Source organism: Sciurus carolinensis, chromosome 10 (assembly GCF_902686445.1).
Source record: "Sciurus carolinensis chromosome 10, mSciCar1.2, whole genome shotgun sequence".
NCBI classification, from domain to species: Eukaryota; Metazoa; Chordata; class Mammalia; order Rodentia; family Sciuridae; genus Sciurus; species Sciurus carolinensis.
Window position 1 is genome coordinate 67,828,952 of NC_062222.1, and position 6,547 is coordinate 67,835,498.

The window sequence follows — 6,547 nt, forward strand, 5'->3', positions numbered from 1 at the left end:
GCCAGCCGTAACTATACAAGTTGTGGCTGGGGGTACCCCCACCCCTCAGCTGCCTCAAGGGTCCCGGATAGATTGGCCTAGGGGAACCGGCCTAGAGGACTCACCAATCTGCAGTTCGGTGATGAATGCAGAGCAGAGCGTCCATGCAGAATGGAAGGTGAGCTGTGTTCGGGGGGCACACTGGGGCTTAGATAGGGTTCCACTCGCTTAAGAGGCAGTGGAAGGACCCATCCGAGTCACGGCACCAATGTAAGGGATCCCACGAAAACCACTCCGGACCCGGGAAATCACATAAGGGAGTTTATTAAGCAGACAGAGTGTCTCCCTGCAGGGTAAGAGAGAAAATGAGAGGAAAAGAAAGGAAAGAAAAGGGCCCGCGCTAGAGAGAGTGGAAAGCGAGGAGAAAGAAAGCGAATCCGGGAGAGAAAAACCCCAATTTATTTCTTATGTAAAAATTAAAAATGGAAAGCCAGACATGGTGGTGCACGCCAGTCATTCCAGCTACTGAGGAGGCTAAAGCAGGAGTTTTACCTGGACTCATGAGTATAGGCAAGACTGCGTAACACAGACCACAACTTGGGAAAAAAGAAAAAGAAAGAAAGGGGGAGAGGGAGATTAAAAAATTTAAAAGGAAAGGAAAGGAAAAAAATAGAGATAGATATTTTTGCACACTCTCAATCAACAATTTCCTAGGTAAGTATCTATATGCTACTTTTGGCTTCTTACTTAAAACATGGGCCCAGGATAATAGCACGTATTTTTCTATGGTTCAGGCTGATCTATCCTGAATTGCTAGCCCAGATGTCTCTTCTGTCTTACCAGAATTATTGCCAACACACTGACACAGAATGTTTGAATCTTGTTCTTGGGCCCAATTAAACTTGAAATGATTTTATTTTAAAATGTTTATTGCATCCCCCACATGTAATTTACCTCCACAAATATGGAACAAGTAAGTTTCATCCAGTATCAGTGGCACAGAGATTGAATTATCTTTCCATTTCCACCTTTGATAATTATCTCATTTGACCTTATTCAAATATTTAATTTCACCAAGTATCTGTTTCTCATTAGTGCTGTTGTGAAGGTAATTATGTTTTGTAAGTATAATTTGCAACAAAGATAATAAACAAAAATTTCTTTTTCTTATCTAAATTACAAAAGCTCAAAATTAGGGAAATAATATATGATAGTCATTATTAGCACTGTTGCTCAAATATTTACTGCTCTTTACCGCTGAGGCAGTTTCCAGGCTCCTTTATGTGTGGTGCCAGAGAAGTGGGGAGCCGTGACTATTTCTGGTCAAAGAATTTTAAGTGCTGACTAGGAGAATGTAATGTCCCTGTTCAAGACCTTCAGACGCTTCCTTTCTTCTGTTATTGTAAAGTAAAATGTTTCAAATAATGGTTACCTCTTCCATCTGGATCCCCAAGTGACTATGAAGGAGAGAATCCCACTACCAGCTCATGATGACCATGCAGTGTGAGCAAGAAACAAATCTTTGTTGTTTTAAGACACCAATATTTTGATGCTACGCATTACCGCATATTAACCTCTAACTTTACCTAACTCGTCTCAACTGACACAGACATCTGATTGGATTTTCCTTGGGACAATTGTAATCTAAGAAGAAAAAAAATTGTTTTCCTGTTGGGGTCTTAAGCCCCTTGCTCTTCTCGACCAGTGACAAGGGAAGGGGACACTCCCCAACAAGGCCAGACTGGGAAAGGTAGGGCCAACTGACCACCCGCACCCAGCCCCCCAGGCGGAGAACAATCAGAGGCATCAGGGAGATCAGTCACAGCAGGAACTCGTTTATTGAGGAAGTCGCACAGCTTTTATGTAGGGTGAAGGCTAGGCGGGAACCAATCAGCTTAAAAGTCAGCAAGGCATGGGGTTCAAGCAGAGGAGAGTCCCATAGGACTATATGGTAAGCACGAGCTGATCACGTTCTCGGAACTGTGTAACCAATCCCTGATGGTCCGATTTATCATCATTAACTTTTGAAACTGCCTTCGAGGCCTTGATCTTGCTCACCCACCAGGAAGTAAGGAGTCAGCCTGAGTTAGTTAACATGTCATTAGTCCCAACATTTTCCCAAGCTGGGAGTAGAACCCAGAGCCTTGCACATGCTAACTAAGAGGGATATTCTTTCATTTACTCAAAAAATATTATGAAGTTCTGATTATATATCAGGCAGTATGTTAGGCTCTGGGTTTATAGCAATGAATGAACAATGTAAACATTGTCTATTCTGAAAATTGAAAGGGGCAAAGAGAAATAATTGGCATGTATCTAAGAATAATGAATGCTGCAATTGGAAAAGTATAGTGCTATTATTCAGTTGTTGAATATTATACAAGACTGCCAAGAAAGAACAGGGAAAGAGGAAACAAGTCTCTAACTCTTGAGAAGTATTTTGGAAACAGAAAATATTTCCTATATTTGAGCCCCTGGAGGGCTCCAAAATTACTCTTGACCAATGTAGGGCTACAGGCAAGTAACTAACTTCCTTGAGTCTTTGTTTTATCATCTATAGAGTAGCACCAATATAACTTGCTCTGACTGACTTACAAATTGCTGCAAGAACTCAATTAGGCAGAGACTATGTGTCCCATAAAAATAAGCAGTGTTTTTATTCTTTGAAGATTTTTATAGTGCAAGAAAGGAACCTATAAACATACAGTTTAAAAAATAATGAAAACACTTGGAAACCCTATAAAACAACATACAAAGAAATTGAAATTAATATTGTACCCTTCTAGCTGTGGGAAATGGTACCAAGTTACACAAGGAAAATTATATCTTTGAGTATCTAAAGCACATTATTTAATCCTAAATATCTGCTAAATTTATTAAGATATGGCCAAAACAAGCCAAAAATGCCCTTTTAATCCTCATAAAGAATATTCAGTACTTTTTTGTCAGTGGAATGAAATGAATGTATAACGAGTGCATAATAACAAAGGAATGCACATAGTAATGAGAAAAACTACCATTGTCTTCAAAATCTGTAATAGAAGCATGGATGCTTACAACCTGTTGGAAATGATATCTAGTTTTCTAAATTAATTGCTCTATTCTGAGTCCCATTCAGATTAGAGTTTGGAAATCTCAAGGTAACATTGTAAGAAGTGATGAAAGGCACGTTTGTTACTGGTTGTCAGGCAACCACAGGCATGAGTTATTGGCATGCACAAGCAGACCTCTATTTTGTACATAAAGTGGGTGTAGGTGCTGAACTGCTTTTCCATTGGTCACTTTGTCTTCCAATAGCATAAAAGAAAGTATTATTTTTCCAGCTAATTAGCATACTCTGGGAAAGTAACCAACTGTGTTTCTTTCCCTAGCAATGTTAAATATAGACTTTAAAACCAGTTCTTTTTATACTTGATTTTGGCATTGGCAATCTAGATTTTTATTTACAAAAATACTGAAGAAAAAAAGCTTCAGAAGTTAAAATAAGTAAATAACACCTAATAGTTATGCCATGAGAAGTATGAGAGAGAGAGAGAGATCTATTTCTTGAAGAAGCTTTAATAAGAAGTAAATAATCTATAGTCTTCCTCCCAAGGTGAAACCAGGAAATACTTTACCCAGTAAGTAAAGAACTATACTGGTGTTTTTTTTTTTTTTTTTTCCTTTTTAATATTTTACTTAGGTACAGGGTCTTGCTGAATTGCTTTAGGACCTTGCTAAATTGCTTTCTTTTTTTTCCCAATTGTTGCTATTTTATTTTATTTTATTTATTTTTTATTATCATTTTCTTATTTATATTTTAATTTTTTTACAGACTGCATTTTGATTCATTGTACACAATGGGGTACATAATTTCGTTCCTATGGTTGTACACGATGTAGATTCATACCATTCGTGTAATCATACATGTACATAGGGTAATGATGTCTGTCTCAGTCCACTATTTTTCATACCCCCCTCCCTCTCATTTCCTTCTACATAATCCAGAGTTCCCCTGTTCTTCTCTCCCTCCCCATCCCCGCTCCCATTATATATCATTGGTGTTTTCTAATTTGTCCCACATGAGACCATCAGATGAGACAAGAAGCTGGGACCTGGGAGGAAAAGCTGGGTCATAACAAAGAAGTAAGGAAGGAGACCAAAGGAGGGGCACCAGTCTGCACCCATGGAGGAGCTCTGTATAGCCTGAAATGTGACCAGTGTAACCTGCAAAGAAACATACTGTTCTTCTGGTAATGAACTGTATAGAACTGCATAATGCAAGAAAATGTCATATTTTCTACTTTTTCTCTCTTATCCTGGTTTCTCCCTCTTATAATTAATCCTATACCCATTGAAATTTTTTTTTTTTTAATTTTACAACATAGTTCCACAAAGCTTTACAAACTCCCACTTTCAGGGGGAAACAAATCTTTTTTTTTTTTTTTTTTTTTTTTATATAAAGAATTTAATCCAGGAGTGCTTGAACCATATCCCCAGCCCTTTTTACTTTTTTTCTTATTTTGAGATGGGAGTCTCAGTAAGTTGCTGAGGCTAGCCTTGAACTTGTGATCCTCCTTCCTCAGCCTCCTGAGTCGCTGGGATTACAGGTGTGCACCACCATGCCCAGCTTGCTTGTACTCTTAACTAAGAACCAGGATATAGTATCACTCTATGGTACAAGCAGATACTTATTTTAAAGAATTAATGGGGCTGGCAAGTACAAACTCTATAGGGAAGGTCAACAGCAGCCTATCAGGAACCCGGGGGAAGAGTTGATATTGCTGACAATGTAGAGGCAAAATTCCTTATTCCTGGGCTGGAGATGTGACTCAATGGTAGAGTGCTATGTCTAGCATGCGTGAGGTCCTGGATTTAATCCCAAACATTGCAAAAAGTAAAGGATTTGGGGCTGGGCATGGTCACACACACCTGTGATCCCAGCAGCTCAGGAGACTGAGGCAAGAGGATTACACAAGTTCAAGGGCAGCCTCAGCAACTTAGTGACACCCTGTTTCAAAATTAAAAATAAAAACAGGCTGGGTATGTCACTCAGTATTAAAGTGTCCCTAGGTTAGATCCCCAGTACCAAACAAACAAACAAAAAACACGGTAAAGATTTTGGAACATTTGGAGTTGCCTGTTACATTCCAAAAAAAGTGTAGAAAATTTGTTCTTTAGAATTCCTTTTTCCTCACGGCACTTCGGACTTTTTGTCTTAAGTCCTTCAACTGATTGGAGGGTAAAATCTACTTTGTTCAGTCTGTTGATTTAAATGTAAATCCCATCAAAAAATTTCCTCACAGCTAGATTGGTGTACTTTTATTTGTTTGTGTTTAAGGTCCAAGTTGACTTTATTTGCAGTCCTAGAACTGACAACACTGTTTCATAAAATGGAACAAGCGTTCTCTAGACTGATGTTTTACCAACTATTAGGGTACCTTGGCCTAGCCAGAACCCTTTCAAGTGCTCACTCCATCCCCACACTGTTCTAAATGCTCTACGTGTTCCAACTTGACTAATCCTCATAACCCTATGAGACAGGTTATAACTGTCATCCCCATTTTACTAGGTGAAGCACAGGAGGCTTAAGTAACTACCAGTGATGAAGCTGGAACTTGAATGCCTGCAGTCGGACTCTAAGGTTTATGTTCTCAGTCACTGTTCTAGTTCCCTCTCAGAAACAGAAAATGAAGTTGAACCCTGAAAAGTGAAAAGACGCCCAGACAAACCACTCCAGATGTGAGAACTCACACAGGAGATTTTACTAGGCAGACTTACAGTGTCTGCTCTGAAGAGAGAGAGAGAGAAAGAGAGAGCAGGTGAGGGAGCATGGCGGGGGAGCTTCGCCTAAATAGTTGAATTTCCCGGGCTAAGGACCATGGGGCCAATTGCTGAGCAGTTAAAATTCGTGGGCATTGGATTAAGCCAATGGCTGCCAAGCACAAGCCGACAGGTGGACCAATGGCTGGCTAGGATGGCAGACTGACGGCTGGGGTGCTCTCATGCCTCCTTGCCTTCCCCACAGGCGTATTCTGCAGCCTAGGCCCAGGAAGGAGCCCCACGAAGTCGTAGGGTGCATTGGTCCTAGGCAGCCCGAGGGGAGAGCCAGACTGCAGGGCAAATCCAGCACCTGCCTGCTGCCTGCCGGGTCCAGCTGACACCTGGTGGGTTTACGTGGGCAGAGCGTTTTGTGGGCAGCTGTGGAACTGCCGCGCCACAACCTCTTGCTGGACGGCCCACTGAGCACTACAAACCCAATGACACCTAATGTGTTTTCCCCACTGCCCACTCCATAAATATTTATTTGCCAGCCAATAATATTTGTTAGAAATCAACTTTTACAGAAAACGTAGACGCAACCATGCAACAGCCCTTTGATGTAGGCAATCTTCTGTGTTTGCAGATGAGGAAATTCTGAAGCACAGAGAACCTCAGGCCACAGAGTGGACAGTAGAGATGTGAACCCTGCCCACTCAGTCTCCAAAGCACATCCTCTTGCCACACTGCCTCTTTGTACATAGTTCATCTATATTAAATATTTTAAAGATGCTTTTACTAATTTCTGTTTGGAGGACCTTAAATTAGT